The sequence below is a fragment of the Palaemon carinicauda genome, chromosome 1 (genome assembly GCF_036898095.1).
Source record: "Palaemon carinicauda isolate YSFRI2023 chromosome 1, ASM3689809v2, whole genome shotgun sequence".
Classification (NCBI taxonomy): domain Eukaryota; kingdom Metazoa; phylum Arthropoda; class Malacostraca; order Decapoda; family Palaemonidae; genus Palaemon; species Palaemon carinicauda.
In genome coordinates this window covers 314,409,300-314,433,188 of record NC_090725.1, presented here as the reverse complement: position 1 = coordinate 314,433,188, position 23,889 = coordinate 314,409,300, and positions in this window count along the sequence as shown.

The following is a 23,889-nucleotide window of genomic DNA, read 5'->3' as shown; positions in this document are numbered from 1 at the left end:
CAACTGAAAAGGAGTACAATTTAACCATAAAAGAAACACTTTCTGGTACAACTCAGGAACATAAATGATGGTCTACCCTTAAATCTGCACTCTTTGGTGTAGATGCAACAGTTCCTCCTTTACTTAAATCAGATGGCTCAGTCACTCACTGTCCAAAGGAAAAGGCAACCCTTTTGGCTGATGTTTTTGACAGTAAACAGAGTAATGAAAAACTTGAACTTCCTCATTCCTGTTTTCCTGAGGCTAAACTAACTAGTTTAGCTTTTCGATCTCGTGAGATTAAAGCTCTGTTGATGGACCTTGATGCTTATGGAGGTGTAGACCCAAATGGTATTTTTCCTTTGTTTTTTATAAAGACAGCAGATTTCTTAGCTCCAAAGTTATCTGTTATTTTGCGCAAGTTAGCAAGAAGAGGAGCTTTTAGCACTAGTTGGAGAATTGGTAATGTTACTCCTGTATGTAAATGTGTTTGTGGTAGCTCAAGTCCCACAGATTACCGCCCAATTTCCATAACTCCCATATTATCTAAAGTTTTTGAACGTCTTCTGGCAAAACGTCTTAATAGGTTTGCTGAAGGTAATCATCTACTCCCTAGTTTGCAATTTAGTTTTCGTAAAGGCCTTGGAGCATGTGATGCCCTTCTTACAATCTCCAATGCTGTACAGAAATCCCTTGATTGTGGTCGGGAAGTTCGTATGATTGGCCTTGATTTTAGTGCTGCATTTGACCATGTTAATCACGAGGCCCTTGTTTTCAAACTGAAACAGTTGGGAGTGGGTGGGACGTTTCTTAGCATTATTACTGATTTTTTAAGTAAAAGATCTCAAAGAGTTGTTGTTGATGGGCACCATAGTGATTATAGGAATGTGATATCCGGTGTTCCACAGGGTAGTGTTCTTGGCCCATTACTTTTCATACTATATACTCACGACATGTGGTTTGGCCTAGAAAACAAGCTTGTTGCATATGCAGATGATGCTACTCTCTTTGCATCAATTCCATCCCCTGAATGTAGATCTAGGGTTGGTGAATCCCTTAATAGAGATTTAGCTAGAATTAGTGCATGGTGCAAATTATGGGGTATGAAGTTAAATCCTAACAAAACTCAAAGTATGATTGTAAGTAGGTCAAGGACGGTGGTTCCTCAACATCCGGATCTCAGTATTGATAATGTTTCTTTAAATATGTATGACTCTTTCAAAATTTTAGGTGTGATTCTCGACAGTAAATTTACTTTTGAGAAACATATAAGGTCTGTGTCTTCTTCAATTTCACAAAAAATAGGCTTATTGAGAAAGTCTTTCAAGATTTTCGGTGATCAATCTATTCTGAAGAAGTGTTTTAATTCTTTCATTCTACCTTGTTTTGAGTATTGTTCTCCTGTCTGGTCTTCAGCTGCTGATTCTCATCTTAATTTGTTGGACAGAAACTTACGGTCTATTAACCCTGGATAGGTACGGTCCTCGGACACCCCTTTAAGGGTATACTCGGACGCGAACGACCCCGACGCCAAAAAAAATTCTTGAAAAATTAGTTTTTGCAGTAACCTCCTTTTTTCTTTTGCCAAAAAAAACTTCAATGAATGCTTAAAACAAATGTAAAGATAAATACTACTAATCTGCAGAAAAACTATCTATTATAAATATTTTAAAAAATTAAGTAGAAAAAAAAGACCTGACATAAAAATTCATAAAAAAAGTTTATACATATATACACAAATCCTTTTAGGAATTGATTCTTGAATGTTTAGGACACATCTTGATGTATTTTGGATGAAGTCAGACCCATGGAGGTGAAGATCTGAAATGAGAAAAAAAGGGTAACTTTTTTTGGCCAAAAAAAATTGTCCAAATTTCATGAATTTGTTTGGGTACCCAAATGAAATAGGAAGTGGCTAATTTTTTTAGGGAATAAACATATGTTATCTTAAAATATAAATATGTAAAAAAATCTTCATTATTTTGTAAATTACATTTATATCAGGGGCCATATCTAAAGGTAATTTTTTGAGTACTTGGAAATTTCGTAAAAAAATACATATATTTAATATATAAAATGATATTTATGCAGGTAAAAATATACCAAAATATCACAAATTCTATAGGGAACAAGAATATATATAGATAGGGCAGCTTACGCTTCGGATATGTCCACAAAATGGCCGCCAACCACACTGACTCAGACTCCCTAATCTGCCACTTGAAATGTAGGAATGGTATGTCAATTTCAAGGTGTTATTTACTAATCTAATTATTATTGGATATGCATAAAAATTGTATGGTGGGTTGCTGGATAATTGTCGATTATTTTACGACTATAAAATTAAAATTCTGACCCAAAAAATTTTTTTTGAAGGGAAATAAAATCGAAAAAAAAATGTAAAACAATATTTTAGCTAAAAAAATTTGATGATATTCAATCAAAAAAAAGTAAACAAAATTTTCCGACAAATAAACATCTAGAGGAATCATTACTCTGTGATAGTTCCTTAGTACGTAGTAATTTTGAAAGAATTGGGAAAAAACGAAAAAATGGCAATCATCGGAAAATCGAACACATACCTATATATACGCCACATCTGGCTAAAAAAAAGATAGGCATGGGTAGCCAGATCATCTAGAAACACTTTCCAACACTATAAAAATATAAGTTTTGCGACACTACTTGCCAATTCCTTACGGTAACATGACTAAGCAAAAAAATGCAAAACAAATAAAAAGGGGCACTCGTGGAAAAATGGCCATTCTAATATACGGCATTTCAGAAAAAAAAAATTTCAGCCACGTGCTAGGCAAACCATCAAGGCATATTTTCCGACAAATAAACATATAAATGAAATATTACTCTGTGATAGTTCCATAGTACGTAGTAATTTTGAAAGAAATGGGAAAAAACGAAAAAATGGCAATCACAGGAAAATCGAACACATACTTATATATACGCCATATCTGGCTAAAAAAAAAATAGGCATGGGTAGCCAGATCATCTAGAAACACTTTCCAACACTATAAAAATATAAGTTTTGCGACACTACTTGCCAATTCCTTACGGTAACATGACTAAGCAAAAAAATGCAAAACAAATAAAAAGGGGCACTCGCGGAAAAATGCCCAACATTCTAATATACGGCATCTCAGATAAAAAAAAAAGACATGCACGTGTTAGCCCAACCATCAAGGCACACTTTCTAACACATAAACATGAAAAAAAAATCAATAATATACGGCAATTCCTTACTACGTAGTAAATTTTTACAAATATTGAAAAAAAAACAGAAACTGGCAACCGCAGTTAAATACCCAATATACCAATAACTACGTCGTATCTGACAAAAACAAAATCACGCATGGGTAGCCAGATCATCTAGACACACTTTCCAACATTAAAAAAGCAAAAGTTTTACGACACTATTTCGCAATATCTTACGGAAAAATGACTTGGCAAAAAAATTAAAAAAAATTAAAAAGGGACACTCGCGGTAAAATGCCCGACATTCTAATATACGACATCTCAGATAAAAAAAAGACATGCACGTGTTAGCCCAACCATCAAGGCACACTTTCTAACACATAAACATGAAAAAAAAATGAATAATATACGGCAATTCTTTACTACGTAGTAATTTTTACAAATATTGAAAAAAAAACAGAAATTGGTAACCGCAGTTAAATACCCAATATACCAATAACTACGTCGTATCTGACAAAAACAAAGTCATGCATGGGTAGCCAGATCATCTAGACACACTTTCCAACACTAAACAAGCAAAAGTTTTACGACACTATTTGGCAATATCTTACGGAAAAATGACTTGGCAAAAAAATGAAAAAAAATGAAAAAGGGGCACTCGCGGTAAAATGGTCCTCGTGGTGATGAACGACATTTTAACTAAAAAAAAAAACATGCACATGGTAGCCAAACAATCCACCAAGACTTTCCACAACTGATAACATATACAAGTTGCACCATTCTACGACAATTTCATAATACGTAATAACTTTGATAATTATGCAAACTACCTCAGAAGGGTAAACTCGGACGCGAACGACCCCGACGCGTCTCAGAAATCGGGGAAGGAGTACAGCTACAGCAATGCACATCTGGACACTACTAGAGCGTGTAGGGGAGACACCTCCTGCAGGTCGATCACCCACAAATTCAGTCACAGGGGTGAGTCACGTGAGAAAAACCTGTTTTTTTTTTACGCTCGGGGTCGCAAACGACCCACCGTACCTATCCAGGGTTGAATATCTTATTCCTGATCTAGATATTAATCTCTGGCACCGTCGTTCAATTAGTTCATTATGTATGTTGCATAAGATTTTTCACAACTCTGACCATCCTTTACATTCAGATCTCCCTGGACAATTCTATCCTGTTCGTAATACTAGGCAGGCAGTTAATTCTAATAGCCAGGCCTTCTCCATCACGAGGCTCAATACTACGCAGTACTCTAGAAGTTTTATTCCATCTGTGACCAAGTTGTGGAATGATCTTCCTAATCGGGTGGTTGAATCAGTAGAACTTCAAAAGTTCAAAGTTGGAGCAAATGCTTTTTTGTTGACCAGGCAGACATAGTCTTTTTATAGTTTATTTATGACATATTTGTTTTTGATGTTGTTGATAGTTTATTATATGACATGTCTGTTTTGACGTTGTTTCTTATTTTAGAATGATTTATTGTTAATTTGTTCTCTTCATTTATTTATTTCCTTATTTCCTTTCCTCACTGGGCTATTTTTCCCTGTTGGAGCCCCTGGGCTTATAGCATCTTGCTTTTCCAACTAGGGTTATAGCTTGGATAGTAATAATAATAATAATAATAATAATTGGTAGCTCAAACAGGTGATTGGCCGCTCAAACAGGTGATTGGCCGCCCAAACAGCTGATTGGCAGCTCAAACAGCTGATTTGCCACCCAAACAGCAGATTGGCCACCAAAACAGATGATTGGCAGCTCAAAATGCTGATTATCCGCCCAAACAGCTGATTGGCCGCCCAAACAGCTGATAGACCGCCCAAACTGGTGATTGGGCGCCAAAACAAGTGATTGGTTGCTCAAACAGCTGATTGGTCGCCCAAACAGCTGATTGGCCGCCCAAATAGCTGATAGGCAGCCCAAACAGCTAATTTTCCGGTCAAACAGCTGATTGGATGCCTTAACAGCTGATTGACAGCTCAAACCGCTGATCGGCTGCCCAAACAGGGGATTGACTGCCAAAAAAGCTGATTGGCTTCCCAAAAAGCTGATTGGCAGCCAAAACAGCTGATTGCCAGCCCAAACATCTGATTAACCACCCAAAGAGCTGATTAGCTGCCCAAACAGCTTATTGGTAGCCCAAACCGCTTATTGGCCACCCAAACAGCTGATTGGCAGCCTGAACAGCTAATTGGCAGCTCAAACAGCTGATCTGTAGCCCTAACCGCTTTTTGGCCGCCCAAACAGCTGATTGGCAGCCAAAACAGCTTATTGGTAGCTCACACAGCTGATAGGCCACCCAAACAGCTGAATGGCCGCTAAAACAGTTGATTGGTCGCCGAAAGAGCTGATTGGCCGCAAAAACAGCTGATACGCTGCCCAAACAGCTGAATGGCAACCAAAAGTTAGCTGAATAGCAGCCAAAACCACTGATTGGCCACCCAAACAGCTGATTGGCCTCCCAAACAGCTGATTGACCACTCTAATATGTGATTAGTTGCCAAACAGCTGATTGGCCTTTCCAAAAAGCTGATTGGCTGTTCAAACAGCTGATTGGCTGCCCAAACAGCTGAGTATCAGCCAAAACAGCTGATTAGCTGCCCAAACAGCTGATTGGTAGCCCAAACGGCTTATTGGCCCTCCATAGAGCGGATTGACCACCCAAACGCTGATTAACAGCCCAAACAGCTGATTGGCCGCCTGAACAGCTGATCGGCAGTCAAAAAATCTGATTGGCCGCCCAAAAAGCTGAATGGCTGCGAAAATCGCTGATTGGCTGACCAAACAGATGATTGGCCGCCCAAACAGCTGATTGGCAGACCAAACAGCTAATTAGCCGCCCAAACAGCTGATTGGCAGTCCAAACATTGGATTTGTTGCCCAAAGAGCTGATTGGCAGTTCAAACAGCTGATTGGGCAACCAATCCACTGTTTAGACTGCCCAACCAGCTGATTGGCACCCCAAACAGCTGATTGGCCCCCTAAACAACTGATTGGCCGGCCAAACAGCTGATTGGCAGACCAAACAGCTGATTAGCTGCCCGAACAGCTGATATACCGCCAAAACTGCTGATTGGCCGCTTAAACAGGTGATTGGCACTCCAAACAGCTGATTGGCAACCCAAAGAGCTGATTGGTAGCACAAAAATTTGATTGGTAGCCCAAAGAGCTGATTGCCCACCCAGATAGCTGATTGGCCACCCAAACTGCACATTGACCGCCCTAACAGCTGATTGGCCGCCCAAACAGCTGATTGGCCACCCAAACAGCTGATTGGCCGCTCAAACCGCTGATTGGAAGACAAGAAAGCTGATTAGCAGCACAAACAATTTATTGGCCTCCCAAACAGCTGATTGCCAGCCTAAACAACTGACGGGCCGCTCAAACAGCTGATTGGGTGCCAAAAATGCTGATTGGCAGCCAAAAAAGCTGATTGGCTGCCCAAAACGAATGAGGGGCTGCCCAAACAGCTTATAGGCAGCCCAAACAGCTGATTGGCTGCCCAAACAGCTGATAAGCAGTCAAACAGCTTATTGGCCGCCCGAACCGCTCATTGGCCACCCAAACAGCTGATTGACCGCTCAAATATGTGATTAGTTGCCAAACAGCTGATTGGCCTTTCCAAAAAGCTGATTGGCTGTTCAAACAGCTAATTGGCTGCCCAAACAGCTGATTGGCAGTCCAAAAAGCTGATTGGCCACCCAAACAGCTGATTGGCAGCCAAAACAGCTGATTAGCTGCCCAAACAGCGGATTGGTAGCCTAAACAGCTTATTGGCCACCCATAGAGCTGATTGACCACCCAAACAGCTGATTAACAGCCCAAACAGCTGATTGGTAGCCTGTAAAGGTGATTGGCCACCCGAACCGCTGATTGGCCGCCCAAACAGCTGATTGGCAGCCCAAACAGCTGACTGGCCGCTCAAACAGTTGATCGGTCCCCCAAAGAGCTGATTGGCAGCAAAAACAGCTGATACTTTGCCCAAACAGCTGATTGGCAACCCAAATTAGCTGATTAGCAGCCAGAACAGCTGATTGGCCACCCCAAAAGTGGATTGGCAACCAAAACAGCGACTGGCTGCCAAGACAGCTTTTTGGCAGCCCAAACAGCTGATCAGCAGTCAAAAAAACTGATTGGCCACCCAAACAGCTGATTGACTGCCCAAATCGCTGATTGGCCGCTCAGACAGCTGATTGGTAGCCTAAACAGCTGACTGGCAGACAAAGCAGCTGATTGGCCGCCCAAACAGCTGATTGGCAGACCAAACAGCTGATTGGCCGCCAAAACAGCAGATGGGCAGTGTAAACAGTGGATTTGTTGCCCAAAGAGCTGATTGGCAGTTCAAACAGCTGATTGGGCAACCAATCCACTGTTTTGACTGCCCAAACAGCTGATTGACCGCCCAAACAGCTGATTGGCAGACCAAATAGCTGATTGGCAGACCAAACAAATGATTAGCCGCCCGAACAACTGATTGACCGCCAAAACTGTTGATTGGCCGTTTAAACAGGTGATTGGCACTCCAAACAGCTGATTGGCTACCCAAACAGCTGATTGGCAGCCCAAAAACTTGTTTGGCAGCTCAAAAAGTTGATTGCCCGCCCAGGCCCAGACAGCTGATTGGCCGCCAAAACTGCTCATTGACCGCCCTAACAGCTGACTGGCCGCCCTAACAGCTTATTGGCAACCTAAAAAGCTTATTGGCAGCCTAAACAGCTGATTGGCCACCCAAACAGCTGATTGGCCGCTCAAACCGCTGATTGGAAGAGAAGAAAGCTGATTGGCAGCACAAAATATTGATTGGCCTCCCAAACAGCTGATTGGCAGCCAAAATAGCTGATGGGCCGCTCAAACAGCTGATTGGGTGCCCAAAGAGCTGAGGGCAGCCAAAACAGCTGATTGGCCGCCCATAACGGCTGAGGGGCCGCCCAAACAGCTTATTGGCAGCCGAAACAGCTGATTGGCTGCCCAAACAGCTGATAAGCTGTCAAACAGCTGATTGGCCACCCAAACAGCTGATTGGCCGCCCAAACAGCTGATTGACCGCTCAAATACGTGATTAGTTGCCAAACAGCTGATTGGCCTTTCCAAAAAGCTGATTGGCTGCTCAAAAAGCTGATTGGCTGCCCAAACAGCTGATTGGCAGCCCAAAAAGCTGATTAGCCACCCAAATAGCTGATTGGCAGCCAAAACAGCTGATTGACAGTCTAAAGGGCTGATTGGCAGCTCAAACAGCTGGGTGGCCACCCATAGAGCTGATTGGCCACCCAAACAGCTTATTAATAGCACAAACAGCTGATTGGCAGCCTAAACAGCTGATCAGCCACCCGAACAGCTGATTGGCCGCCCAAACAGCTGATTGGCAGCGCAAACAGCTGATTGGCAGCTCAAACAGCTGAATGGCCTCCCAAACAGTTGATTGGCAGCCAAAACAGCGATTGGCCACCCAAAAAGCTGATTGGCAGCCTAAACAGCAGATTGTCAGCTCAATCAGCTGTTTGGCGGCAATAACAGCTGATTGGCAGCCAAAACAGCTGACTGGCAGCCAAAAAAGTTGATTGGTCACTCAAGCAGCTGATTGGCTGCCCAAAAAGATGATTGGCTACTCAAACAGCTGATTGGCTGCCCATGCAGCTAATTGGTAGCACAAACATCTGATTGACCACCCAACCAGCTGATTGGCAGCCTAAACATCTGATTGTCAGCTCACAAACCTGATTAGCTGCTCAAACAGCTGAATGGGTGCCCAAACAGCTGATTGGCCACTCAAACAGCTGATTTGCCACCAAAAAAGCTGATTGGCCTCCCAAACAGCGGATTGGCTTCCCAAACAGCTGACTGGCTGACCAAAAAGCTGATTGGCCGGTAAAACAGCCGAATGATAGCCCGAACCGCGGATTGGCCACCCAAACAGCTGATTGGACGCTCAAACAGCTTTTTGGCCGCCTAAAGTGCTGATTGTCCACCCAAACAGCTGATTGGCTGCCAAAACAGCAGATTGACCTTCCAAAAAGATGACTGGCTGCCCAAACAACTGATTTGCTGCCCAAAAAACTGATTGGCCTCCCAAACAGCTGATTGGCAGCCTTAACAGTTCATTAGTTGCTCAAACAGATGATTGGCCGCTCAAAAAGGTGATTGGCCACCCAAACAGCTGATTGGCAGCTCAAACAGCAGATTTGCCACATAAACAGCTGATTGGCCTTCAAAACAGATGATTGGCAGCTCGTGAAACTGATTATCTGCCCAAACAGCTGACTGGCCGCTCAAACAGCTGATTGGCTGACCAAATAACTGATTAGCAACCTAAACAGCTGATTTTCTGGTCAAATAGCTGATTGGCTGCTCACTCAGCTGATTGGCCGCCCAAACAGCTGATCGGCCGCCCAAACTGGTGATTTGGCACCAAAACAGCCGATTGGCTGCTCAAACTGCTGATTGGTCGCCCAAACAGCTGATTGGCCGCCCAAATAGCTGATAGGCGGCCCAAACTGCAAATTTTCTGGTCAAACAGCTGATTGACAGCTCAAAAAGCGGATTGGCTGCCCAAACAGGGTATTGGCTGTCAAAAATGCGAATTGGCTGCCCAAACAGCTGATTAACCACCCAAACAGCTGATATGCTGCCCAAACAGCGGATTGGCCGCCCAAACCACTTATTGGCCACCCAAACAGCTGATTGGCAGCCTAAACAGCTAATTGACAGCTCAAACTGCTGATCTGTAGCCCTAAAAGCTGTGTGGGCGCTCAAACACCTGATTGGCAGCCAAAAAAGCTTATTGGCAGCTCACACAGCTGATAGGCCGCCCAAACAGCAGATTGGCCCCTTTAACAGTTGATTGGTCGCCCAAACAGCTGATTGGTAGCAGAAACAGCTGATACGCTGCCCAAACAGCTGATTGGCAACCCAAATTAGCTGATTAGCAACCAAACCAGCTGATCGGCAGTCAAAAAAGCTGATTGGCCGCCCAAACAGCTGATTGGCTGCCCAAATCGCTGATTGGCAGCTCAGACAGCGGATTGGCAGCCTAAACAGCTGATTGGAAGACCAAACAGCTGATTGGCCGCCCAAACAGCGGATTGGCAGACCAAACAGCTGATTGGCCGGCCAAACAGCTGATTGGCAGTCAAAACAGTGGATTTGTTACCCAAAGAGCTGATTGGCAGTTCAAACAGCTGATTGGGCAACCAATCCACTGTTTTGACTGCCCAACAAGCTAATTGGCACCTCAAACAGCTGATTGGCCGCCCAAACAGCTGATTAGCCGCCCGAACAGCTGATTGGCCACCAAAAAAGTTGATTGGCAGTCCAAACAGCTGATTGCCCGCCCAGACAGCTGATTGGCCGCCCAAACTGCGCATTGACTGCTCATACAGCTGATTGGCTGCCCAAACAGCTAATTGGCCACCTATGCAGCTTATTGGCTGCCCAAACAGCTGGTTGGCCACCCAAACAGCTGATTGGCCGCTCAAACCGTTGATTGGAAGATAAGAAAGCTGATTAGCAGCTCAAACAATTGATTGGCCTCCCAAACAGCTGATTGGCAGCCTAAACAACTGATTGGCTGCTCAAACAGCTGATTGGATGCCCAAACAGCTGATTGGCAGCCAAAACAGCTGATTGGCCGCCCTAAACGACTGAGGGGCCGCCCAAACAGCTTATTGGCAGCCCAAACAGCTGATTGGCTGCCCAAACAGCTGATAAGCAGTCAAACAGCTTATTGGCTGCCCAAACAGCTGATTGGCCACCCAAACAGCTGATTGGCCACCCAAACAGCTGATTGGCTGCCCAAACAACTGATTGGCCGCCCAAACCGCTGATTGGCTGCTCAAACACGTGATTAGTTGCCAAACAGCTGATTGGCCTTTCCAAAAAGCTGATTGGCTGCTCAAACAGCTGATTGGCTGCCCAAACAGCTGATTGGCAGCCCAGACAGCTGATTGGCCACCCAAACAGCTGATTGGCAGCCAAAACAGCTGATTGACAGTCTAAAGAGCTGATTGGCGGCTCAAACAGCTTATTGGCCACCCATAAAGCTGATTGGCCACCAAAACAGCTGATTAACAGCCCAAACAGCTGATTAACAGCCCAAACAGCTGATTTACAGCCTAAACTGCTGATTTGCCACCCGAACAGCTGATTGGGTGCCCATACAGCTGATTGGCAACCCAAACAGCTGATTGGCAGCTCAAACAGCTGATTGGCCTCCCAAACAGTTGATTGGCAGCCAAAACAGCGATTGGCCACCCAAAAAGCTGATTGGTAGCCTAAACAGCAGATTTTTCTCTCAAACAGCTGATTGGCTGCCCAAAAAGCTGATTGGCTGCTTAAACAGCTGATTGGCTGCCCAAACAGCTGATTGGCAGCCCAAACAGCTGATTGGCCACCCAAACAGCTGCTTGGCAGCCAAAACAGCTGATTGACAGTCTAAAGAGCTGATTGGCCGCTCTAAACAGCTGATTAGCCACCCATAGAGCTGATTAGGCACCCAAACAGCTGATTACAGCCCAAACAGCTGATTGGCAGCCTAAAAAGCTCATTGGCCACCCGAACAGCTGATTGGCCGCCCAGAGAGCTGATTGGCAGCCTAAAAAGATGATTGGCAGCTCAAACAGCACATTTGCCTCCCAAACGGTTGATTGGCAGCCAAAACAGCGATTGGCCACCCAAAACGCTGATTGGCAGCCTAAACAGCAGATTGGCTGCTCAATCAGCAGTTTGGCAGCTATAACAGCTGATTGGCCGCCAAAACAGCTGACTGGCAGCCCAAACAGCTGATTGATTGCTCAAACAGCTGATTGGCTGCCCAAAAAACTGATTGGCTGCTCAAACAACTGACTGGCTGCCCATGCAGCTAATTGGTAGCCCAAACAGCTGATTGACCACCCAAACAGCTGATTGGTAACCTAAACATCTGATTGTCAGCGCAAAAACATGATTAGCCGCTCAAACAGCTGAAGGGCTGTCCAAACAGATGATTGGCCACTCAAAAAGCTGATTGGCCGCCAAAACAGCTGATTGGCCTCACAAACAGCTGATTGGCCTCCCAAACAGCTGATTGGCTGCCTAAAAAGCTGATCGGCCACTAAAACAGCTGACTGTTAGCCCAAACAGCTGATTGGACGCTCAAACAGCTTTTTGGTCGCCTAAAGTGCTGATTTGCCACCCAAGACTGATTGGCTGCCAAAACAGCAGATTGACCGTACAAAAAGGTGATTGGCAGCCCAAAGAACTGATTTGCTGCCCAAACAACTGATTGGCCTCCCAAACAGCTGATTGGAAGCCTAAACAGCTCATTGGTAGCTCAAACAGGTGATTTGCCGCTCAAACAGGGGATTGGCCGCCCAAACAGCTGAATGGCCGCTCAAACAGCTGATTTGCCACCCAAACAGCTGATTGGCCACCAAAACAGATGATTGGCAGCTCAAGAATCTGATTATCCACCCAAACAGCTGACTGGCCGCTCAAACAGCTGATAGGCCGACCAAATAACTGATTAGCAACCTAAACAGCATATTTTCCGGTCAAACAGCTGATTGGCCACCTAAACAGCTGATTGGCTGCCCAAACAGCTGATTGGCCGCACAAACAGCTGTCGGCTGCCCAAACTGGTGATTGGGCACCTAAACAGCTGATTGGTCGCCCAAACAGCTGATTGGCCGCCCAAACAGCTGATAAGCAGCCCAAACAGCTATTTTTCCAGTCAAACAGCTGATTGGATGCCTTAACAGCTGATTGGCTGCCCAAACAGGGGAATGGCTGCCAAAAATGCTGATTCGCCGCCCAAACAGCTGATTGACGGCCCAAACAGCTGATTGCCAGCCCAAACAGCTGATTAACCATGCACACATCTGATTAGCTGCCCAAAAACCTGATTTTCAGCCCAAACTGCTTATTGGCCACCCAAAAAGCTGATTGGCAGCCTAAAGACCTAATTGGCAGCTCAAACAGCTGATCTGTAGCCCTAACAGCTGTTTGGCCGCCCAAACAGTTTATTGGCAGCTCACACAGCTGATAGGCCACCCAAACAGCTGATTGGCCGCTCAAACAGTTGATTGGTCGCCCAAACAGCTGATTGGCAGCAAAAACCGCTGATACGCTGCCCAAACAGCTGATTGGCAACACAAATTAGCTGATTAGCAGCCAAAACAGCTGATTGGCCACCTAAAAGCTGATTGGCAGCCCAAAAAGCTGATTGGCCACCCCAAAAGTGGATTGGCAACAAAACCGCGACTGGCTGCCAAGACAGCTTTTTGGCAGCCCAAACAGCTGATTGGTAGTCAAAAAAGCTGATTGGCCGCCCAAACAGCTGATTGGCTGCCCAAATCGCTGATTGGCAGCTCACACAGCTGATTGGCAGCCTAAAACAGCCGATTGGCAGACCAAACAGCTGATTGTGCCGCCCCGAACAGCTGATTGGTGGACCAAACAGCTGATTGGCCGCCGAAATAGCAGATTTGCAATAAAAACAGTGGATTTTTTGCCCAAAGAGCAGATTGGCAGTTCAAACAGCTGATTGGGCAACCAATCCACTGTTTCGACTGCCCAACCAGCTGATTGGTCCCCCAAACAGCTGACTGGCTGCCCAAACAACTGATTGGCCGCCCAAAACAGCTTATTGGCAGCCCAAACAACTGATTGGCTGCCCGAACAGATGATAAGCAGTCAAAGAGCTGATTGGCAGCCCAAAAAGCTGATTGGCCCTCCAAACAGCTGATTGGCCACCCAAACAGCTGATTGGCCGCCTAAACAGCTGAGTGACCAAAAGTTGCCAAACAGCTGATTGGCCTTTCCAAAAAGCTGATTGGCTGCTCAAACAGCTGATTGGCTGCCAAAACAGCTGATTGGCAGCCCAAACAGCTGATTGGCCACCCAAACAGCTGATTCACAGCCAAAACAGCTGAATTACAGTCTAAAGAGCTGATTGGCACCTCAAACAGCTGACTGGCCACCCATAGAGCTGATTAGTCACCTAAACAGCCGATTAACAGCCCAAACAGCTGATTGGCAGCCTAAACAGCTGATTGGATACCCGAACAGCTGATTGGCCACCCAAACAGCTGATTGGCAGCCCAAACAGCTGATTGGCAGCTCAAACAGCTGATTTGCCTCCCAAACAGTTGATTGGCAGCCAAAACAGCGATTAGCCACCCAAAAAGCTGATTGGCAGCCTAAACAGCAGATTGGCAGCTCAATCAGCAGTTTGGCAGCTATAACAGCTGATTGGCCGCCAAAACAGCTGAAAGGCAGCCCAAAGAGGTGATTGGTCGCTCAAACAGCTGATTGGCTGCCCAAAAAGCTGATTGGCTGTTTAAACAGCTAATTGGTAGCCCAAACAGCTGATTGACCACCCAAACAGGTAATTGGCCGCCTAAACAACCGATTGTCAGCTCAAAAACCTGATTAGCCGCTCAAACAGCTGAGTGGCTGTCCAAACAGCTGATTGGCCACTCAAACAGCTGATTGGCCACCAAAACAGCTGATTGGCCTCCCAAACAGCTGATTGGCCTCCCAAACAGCTGATTGGCTGCCAAAGCAGCAGATTAACCGTCCAAAAAGGTGATTGGAAGCCCAAACAACTGATTTGCTGCCCAAACAACTGATTGGCCTCCCAAACAGCTTATTGGCAGCCTAAACAGCTTATTGGTAGCTTAAACAGGTGATTGGCCGCTCAAACAGGTGATTGGCCGCCCAAACAGCTGATTGGCAGCTGTTGTCCCTTTGAATGAGAATCTAGTCAACATAATTGATAGGCGTATCCCTTCTCGTGTGCTAAGGTACCGAGTGAAGGACAAACCGTGGTTCAATGATGATTGTAGACGTGCTTTTTTGGAGAAGCAGGAAGCCTATCAACTTTGGAAGGGTAACAGATCAGATTTGACCTGGAACAACTATACTCAGCTTCGAGCTTTTGCTCAGAGAGTTTATGCCTCAACTGAAAAGGAGTACAATTTAACCATAAAAGAAACACTTTCTGGTACAACTCAGGAACATAGATGGTGGTCTACCCTTAAATCTGCACTCTTTGGTGTAGATGCAACAGTTCCTCCTTTACTTAAACCAGATGGCTCAGTCACTCACTGTCCAAAGGAAAAGGCAACCCTTTTGGCTGATGTTTTTGACAGTAAACAGAGTAATGAAAAACTTGAACTTCCTCATTCCTGTTTTCCTGAGGCTAAACTAACTAGTTTAGCTTTTCGATCTCGTGAGATTAAAGCTCTGTTGATGGACCTTGATGCTTATGGAGGTGTAGACCCAAATGGTATTTTTCCTTTGTTTTTTATAAAGACAGCAGATTTCTTAGCTCCAAAGTTATCTGTTATTTTGCGCAAGTTAGCAAGAAGAGGAGCTTTTAGCACTAGTTGGAGAATTGGTACTGTTACTCCTCTATGTAAATGTGTTTGTGGTAGCTCAAGTCCCACTGATTACCGCCCAATTTCCATAACTCCATATTATCTAAAGTTTTTGAACGTCTTCTGGCAAAACGTCTTAATAGGTTTGCTGAAGGTAATCATCTACTCCCTAGTTTGCAATTTGGTTTTCGTAAAGGCCTTGGAGCATGTGATGCCCTTCTTACAATCTCCAATGCTGTACAGAAATCCCTTGATTGTGGTCGGGAAGTTCGTATGATTGGCCTTGATTTTAGTGCTGCCTTTGACCGTGTTAATCATGAGGCCCTTGTTTTCAAACTGAAACAGTTGGGAGTGAGTGGGTCGTTTCTTAGCATTATTATTGATTTTTTAAGTAATAGATCTCAAAGAGTTGTTGTTGATGGGCACCATAGTGATTATAGGAATGTGATATCCGGTGTTCCACAGGGTAGTGTTCTTGGCCCATTACTTTTTATACTATATACACATGACATGTGGTTTGGCCTAGAAAACAAGCTTGTTGCATATGCAGATGATGCTACTCTCTTTGCATCAATTCCATCCCCTGAATGTAGATCTAGGGTTGGTGAATCCCTTAATAGAGATTTAGCTAGAATTAGTGCATGGTGCAAATTATGGGGTATGAAGTTGAATCCTAACAAAACTCAAAGTATGATTGTAAGTAGGTCAAGGACGGTGGTTCCTCAACATCCGGATCTCAGTATTGATAATGTTTCTTTAAATATGTATGACTCTTTCAAAATTTTAGGTGTGATTCTCGACAGTAAATTTACTTTTGAGAAACATATAAGGTCTGTGTCTTCTTCAATTTCACAAAAAAAGGCTTATTGAGAAAGTCTTTCAAGATTTTCGGTGATCAATCTATTCTGAAGAAGTGTTTTAATTCTTTCATTCTACCTTGTTTTGAGTATTGTTCTCCTGTTTGGTCTTCAGCTGCTGATTCTCATCTTAATTTGTTGGACAGAAACTTACGGTCTATTAAATTTCTTATTCCTGATCTAGATATTAATCTCTGGCACCGTCGTTCAATTAGTTCATTATGCATGTTGCATAAGATTTTTCACAACTCTGACCATCCTTTACATTCAGATCTCCCTGGACAATTCTATCCTGTTCGTAATACTAGGCAGGCAGTTAATTCTAATAGCCAGGCCTTCTCCATCACGAGACTCAATACTACGCAGTACTCTAGAAGTTTTATTCCAGCTGTGACCAAGTTGTGGAATGATCTTCCTAATCGGGTGGTTGAATCATTAGAACTTCAAAAGTTCAAAGTTGGAGCAAATGCTTTTTTGTTGACCAGGCAGACATAGTCTTTTTATAGTTTATTTATGACATATTTGTTTTTTATGTTGTTGATAGTTTATTATATGACATGTCTGTTTTGACGTTGTTTCTTATTTTAGAATGATTTATTGTTAATTTGTTCTCTTCATTTATTTATTTCCTTATTTCCTTTCCTCACTGGGCTATTTTTCCCTGTTGGAGCCCCTGGGCTTATAGCATCTTGCTTTTCCAACTAGGGTTGTAGCTTGGATAGTAATAATAATAATAATAATAATTGGCCACCAAAACAGAGGATTGGCAGCTCAAGAAGCTGATTATCCGCCCAAACAGCTGACTGGCCGCTCAAACAGCTGAATGGCCGACCAAATAACTGATTAGCAACCTAAACAGTTGATTTTCTGGTCAAACAGCTTATTGGTAGCCTAAACAGCTGATTGGCTGCCAAAAATGCTGATTGGCCGCCCAAAAAGCATATTGGCGGCCAAAACAGCTGATTGCCAGCCAAAACAGCTGAATAACCGCCCAAACAGCTGTTTAGCTGCCCAAACAGCTGATTGGTAGCCCAAACCGCTTATTGGCCACTCAAACAGCTGATTGGGAGCCTAAACAGCTAATTGGCAGCTCAAACAGCTGATCTGTAGCAAAAACAGCTGTCTGGCTGCCCAAACAGCTGATTGGCAGCCAAAACAGCTTATTGGCAGCTGACACAGCTGATAGGCCGCCCAAACAGCTGATTGGTCGCTCAAACAGCTGATTGGTCGCCCAAACAGCTGATTGGCAGCAAAAACAGCAGATACGCTGCCCAAACAGCTGATTGGCAACCCAAATTAGCTGATTAGCAGCCAAAACAGCTGATTAGCCATCCAAAAAGCTGATTGGCAGCCCAAACAGCTGATTAGCCACCCCAAAAGTGCATTGGCATCCAAAAAACCGACTGGCTGCCAAGACAGCTTTTTGCCAGCTCAGACAGCTGATCGGCAGTCAAAACAGCTGATTGGCCACCCAAACAGCTGATTGGCTGCCCAAAATCGCTGATTGGCAGCTCATACAGCTGATTGGCAGCCTAAACAGCTGATTGGCAGACCAAACAGCTGATTGGCCGCCCGAACAGCTGATTGGCAGACCAAACAGCTGATTCGCCACCCAAACAGCTGATTGTCAATCAAAACAGTGGATTTGTTGCCCAAAGAGCTGATTGGCAGTTCAAACAGCTGATTGGGTAACTAATCCACTGTTTTGACTGCCCAACCAGCGGATTGGTACCCCAAACAGCTGATTGGGCACCCAAACAGCTGATTGGCAGACCAAATAGCTGATTGGCAGACCAAACAGCTGATTAGCCGCCCGAACAGCTGATTGACCGCCAAAACTGCTGATTGGCCGTTTTAAACAGGTAATTGGCACTCCAAACAGCTGATTGGCAACCCAAACAGCTGATTGGCAGCCCAAAAACTTGATTGGCAGCCCAAACAGTTGATTGCCCGCCCAGACAGCTGATTGGCAGCCCAAACAGGTGATTGGCAGCACGAACAGCGTATTGCCCGCCCAAACAGATTATTGGCAGTCCAAAAAGCTGATTGGCAGCCCAAACAGCTAATTGCCCGCCCAAACAGCAGATTTTGATTGGCAGCCCAAAAAGCTGATTTTGATTGGCTGCCCAAAAAGCTGATTGGCAACCCATACAGCTTTTGCCCGCCAAAACAGCTGATTGGCAGCCTAAAAAGGTGATTGGCAGCTCAATCAGCTGATTGCCCGTCCAAATAGGTGATTGGTAACCCAAACAGCTGATTGGCAGCTGATTGGCTTTCTATTTAACTAGAAAGGTATTTCTCAATCAACTAAATATTATATAAAAATGTGTCTATATTTGACATCAATTTATTCTTATAGATATCACATTCGTGACACATGCCACATTTTTTTTTATCATTATAACATTCGACCTTTTCCCGTATTTTTATATACTTTAGGAAATTTTCATTGATATAAGATTCATCATGATTTTAATTTGTCGTAAAATAAAACCAAATTAACACTAATGTTAAATGTAACTCTCTTTTAATGAAATCATTTAACTATTTCGTAGGATATTTTGAGATAGAACTGTTATTTCACTGATTTTCTCTAATTATTTATTCACAAATTATATAAAGCTATACAGAATGAAATTTCTAAAACACCTAAGTGTTTGAAAATATGATATTGTAGTTGAAATTAGAATATTCTCATATATACTTTTTTCGTTATTATATTTTTCAACATTTTCATATATATTTCCGATAATTTTTCAAGGTTTAAAAGGAAGCATAAAATTCTCTAAATATTCACATCTATTTCAATATATGTTTTTTTGGGGTGTGTGGGGGAGTAATCCCTCTGTCAGCTTTGTCAAAACATGAGAAATACCTTTTTCTTTTTCTGTTGTATATGTACAGATTATTTTTTTTTTTAAATATGGAACCTATACATCAATAAAAGATTTATTTGTTCATCCACAGGTTATCTATTTTCATAGATCTGCTTTGACTTACGATAAAAAGTGTTTGTAGTTTTTATCTGTTGTTTGTAAACAAATACAGCGAATAGTCTGGCATATTCTTTACACATTCTCCTCTTTCCTCTTACAACTGACAACTCTAGTATAGCCGAAAAAATATTTTTTTCTTAAGGGGTTAACTACTGCACCGTAATTGCTCAGTGGCTACATTCCACTTAGTAGGGATAAAAGAGACTCTTTAGCAATAGTAAGCAGCTTTTCTAGGAGAAGGACACTCCAAAATCAAACTGTTGTTCTCTAGTTTTGATTAGTGTCCTAGCCTCTGTACCATGGTCTATCACTGTCTCGGACTAGAGTTCTCTTGCTTGTGGCTACACTTGAGCGTACTATTCTGTCATTTTCCTTATTTCCTCTCATCACCAGGGTATCCTTCTGTTCCAACTAGGATTGTAGCTTAGCTAGTGATATAGAACTCACAAAATATTAGAAAAACACTTCAACTGAATTTCAACATAAATTGATGGCTGGGAAGGCAGATTGAACAAATTCAGTCAAGATGTTTCCTTGGACAGAGAATTCGAATCTTTCAACTTGGATATTTATTTTTTATTTTGTACTTTCAACAAATTATTTGTTTTGAAATTACGAATACATATGAATGATATTTGTATCTTCATATGTACGAATGTGAATAAAAGAAATATATTTTCTAAATGCTCGAATGTGTACGATTAATTTGCATAGGTTTTGAGCAGTTTTATATGTTTCTTAAAAAATAAATAAATAAATAAATAAATGCTTCCTTTGTCCTAACGTCTTCAAAGGGTTTCCTTTCACATAAGCCAAGGCCATTTGGTAAAAAATCTAAACCTTTCATTCCATTTTGTTATATCAATCTCTTTGACCAACCTTCTCTTCTTCCTTCGTCATAATTTTTCTCACTTTTATTACTTCTCCGGTTATTCATTAATTTGTAGAATATCTAAAATATGCATTTATGCTATTAATATTACCTGATCGAAGTTTCCCTTATCATTAAAACTTAACCCTTAATCTTAACTATATCTTTTTATTTTCAATATCATCAACTATATTCACTTTATCCCAGAAATTTATCACTTTCTAATGTTTTTCATGATACTCTTATCAATAATCGGTCTCAAACCAGAATTATCAAGTATTTTCCCAACTCTAACCGTTTCCAAAATATGTTTTAAACTAAAACCTTAATCTTGTCCTTTATTTTTCCCAAACCTCTTCCAACTGATTATTTCCGATAATCTTTTCTAATATATTTAGGTTCTGCTATCGTCACATAAAAAACATATTTATGACAATCGAAATTTCCATGGTTTCATTAGCTATTTTCCAAGTCTATCCTTTTGTTTTCTTTACTATTTTTCATTTATTGTTTCTTTAAACCTTTCTCTAGTATTATATATATATATATATATATATATATATATATATATATATATATATATATATACATAGTATATATATAAATAGTATATATATATATATATATATATATATATATATATATATATATATATATATATATATATATATACATATATATATATATATATATATATATATACATATATATATATATATGTATATATATATATATATATATATATATATATATATATATATATATATATATATATACATATATATGTATATATGTATATATATATATATATATATATATATATATATATATATATATATATATATATATATATATATATATATATATAGAGTATACACACACACACACACACACACATATATATATATATATATATATATATATATATATATATATATATATATATATAAAGTATATATATATACACACACATATATATATGCATATATGTATATATATATATATATATATATATATATATATATATATATATATATATATATATATATATATATATATATGTATATATATATATATATATATATATATATATATATATATATATATATATATATATATATATATATATATATATATATATATATATATCTACTTATATAATTGTTTACTGAATAGTTCCATCCCTTGATAATCCCAATAGAATTTGTTACGACAAAAGTGGACTCTGATAAGACTGAAATAAAAACTAAGGTCGAACAAGTCTCTCTCTCTCTCTCTCTCTCTCTCTCTCTCTCTCTCTCTCTCTCTCTCTCTCTCCTATTCACACACATCGTGGTCACTTGTTTGTACATCGATTGAAACTGCTTTATGACCGCTACATAATTTGAAGTATTCATCCTTTGGAACGTGAAACTTTAGAAATGAATTTCAAGGGACAAGTTCAAAGCGAAACAGTCTCTCTTTTCTTCCGTATTTCTTGTTTCGTTGCTAATAAAGTTAAAATTTGGGTGTGATTTTTTTTGATTGAATGAGTCACAAAGGTTTTTGATGCCAATTTTTCAGGATCTCAAGAATATGAACAGGGGGGAAAGGAAAAGAAAATGACGAAATTGGAGAGATTTTAAGAAAATTCATTTTGCTGCAAGGTGAGAGAAAAATAATGCATAGTAGGTACGTTAGAAAGGGTAAGGAGAAAACAGAGCCCATGGAGAAAATGAGAAGAAATTTAACAGGAAAATAAGTGTGGAGGAAAATTATTTAAAATCAGGAATGAGGATTAAAAAACATTGATATTCACTAATAATGATTAATTTCTGTAAGTGGCAAGCTACTGTAAGCTTTTATATAATTCCAGACTGCTTGAGATATCTTACTATAGTCATTTTTTTTTAGTGGGACAGAGTTGCATCGACTCGCAGAGATGCCCTTTTAGATCGGAAAAGTTCCCCGATAGGTGATTGGTCGGAAGCATTTTTGTCCGAATACTACCGACCAATCAGCTATTGGGGAAATTTTCCGAGCTTAAAGGGCACCCCTGCGAGTCGGTGCTAATCTGCCTCACTAAAAAGAATTGAGTATAGTGTATGATGCATCATGGACGGGGTGCTCAGTCTTATTTACTAAAAAAATCAAGGCATGATTCAGATGTCCCAACTGGAAGACTAACCTTACTTGCTATAACACCAGGATAGTCAGTGTATATTAGGCCTAAGCAGGTAACAAATCTATGAGTAGCTTCACTTATGATTTGCTCAGAGTTTGATAAAGATGCAGAGTTCTAAGCTTTCAAGACTTGGCAATCATTGAGAGATACGGAATTGAACCAGTCCCTAAAGTGAGTTTTAAAATCACCAACAAGCATAATAGAGGCCTTTTTTTTCTGTAGCGTAGCCATAATGGTAAGAAGATAATCAAAGATCATCCAAGTCTGGATTCTAATAGATTGAATACAAATAAATCTTTTTGCACCTGCCACAAACTTCTAGGACTTGAAAATCGTGGCATCCACATTCATAGAAGGACTTATGAGAAGCTGGATACTCAGTCCTATTATTATTATTATTATTATTATTATTAGAAAAATAATGAATAGTAGGTACGTTAGAAAGGGTAAGGAGAAAACAGAGCCCATGGAGAAAATGAGAAGAAATTTAACAGGAAAATAAGTGTGGAGGAAAATTATTTAAAATTAGGAATGAGGATTAAAAAACATTGATATTCACTAATAATTATTAATTTCTGTAAGTGGCAAGCTACTGTAAGCTTTTATATAATTCCAGACTGCTTGAGATATCTTACTATAGTCAATTTTTTTTAGTGGGACAGAGTTGCATCGACTCGCAGAGATGCCCTTTTAGATCGGAAAAGTTCCCTGATAGGTGATTGGTCGGAAGCATTTTTGTCCGAATACTACCGACCAATCAGCTATTGGGGAAATTTTCCGAGCTTAAAGGGCACCCCTGCCTAAGCAGGTAACAAATCTATGAGTAGCTTCACTTATGATTTGCTCACAGTTTGATAAAGATGCAGAGTTCTAAGCTTTCAAGACTTGGCAATCATTGAGAGATACGGAATTGAACCAGTCCCTAAAGTGAGTTTTAAAATCACCAACAAGCATAATAGAGGCCTTTTTTTTCTGTAGCGTAGCCATAATGGTAAGAAGATAATCAAAGATCATCCAAGTCTGGATTCCAATAGATTGAATACAAATAAATCATTTTGCACCTGCCACAAACTTCTAGGACTTGAAAATCGTGGCATCCACATTCATAGAAGGACTTATGAGAAGCTGGATACTCAGTCCTATTATTATTATTATTATTATTATTATTATTATTGATTAATGAATTGCTAAGCTATAACCCTTGTTTGAAAAGCTGAATGCTATTTAGCCCAGGGGCTCCAACAGGGAAAATAGCCCAGTGAGGAAAGGAAACAAGGAAAAAGTAAATATTTTAATAACAATATTAAAATAAATATACACCGGCAGTCTCCTTGCACTAGGAATGACATCCCATCTCAAAATTATTGGTTTGTTAAAAGATGTAATAAGGAGCTTAGACGAGTGATTCATTTGAGAAACAAAAGTTTATGAGCATAATAAGGTCGATCAT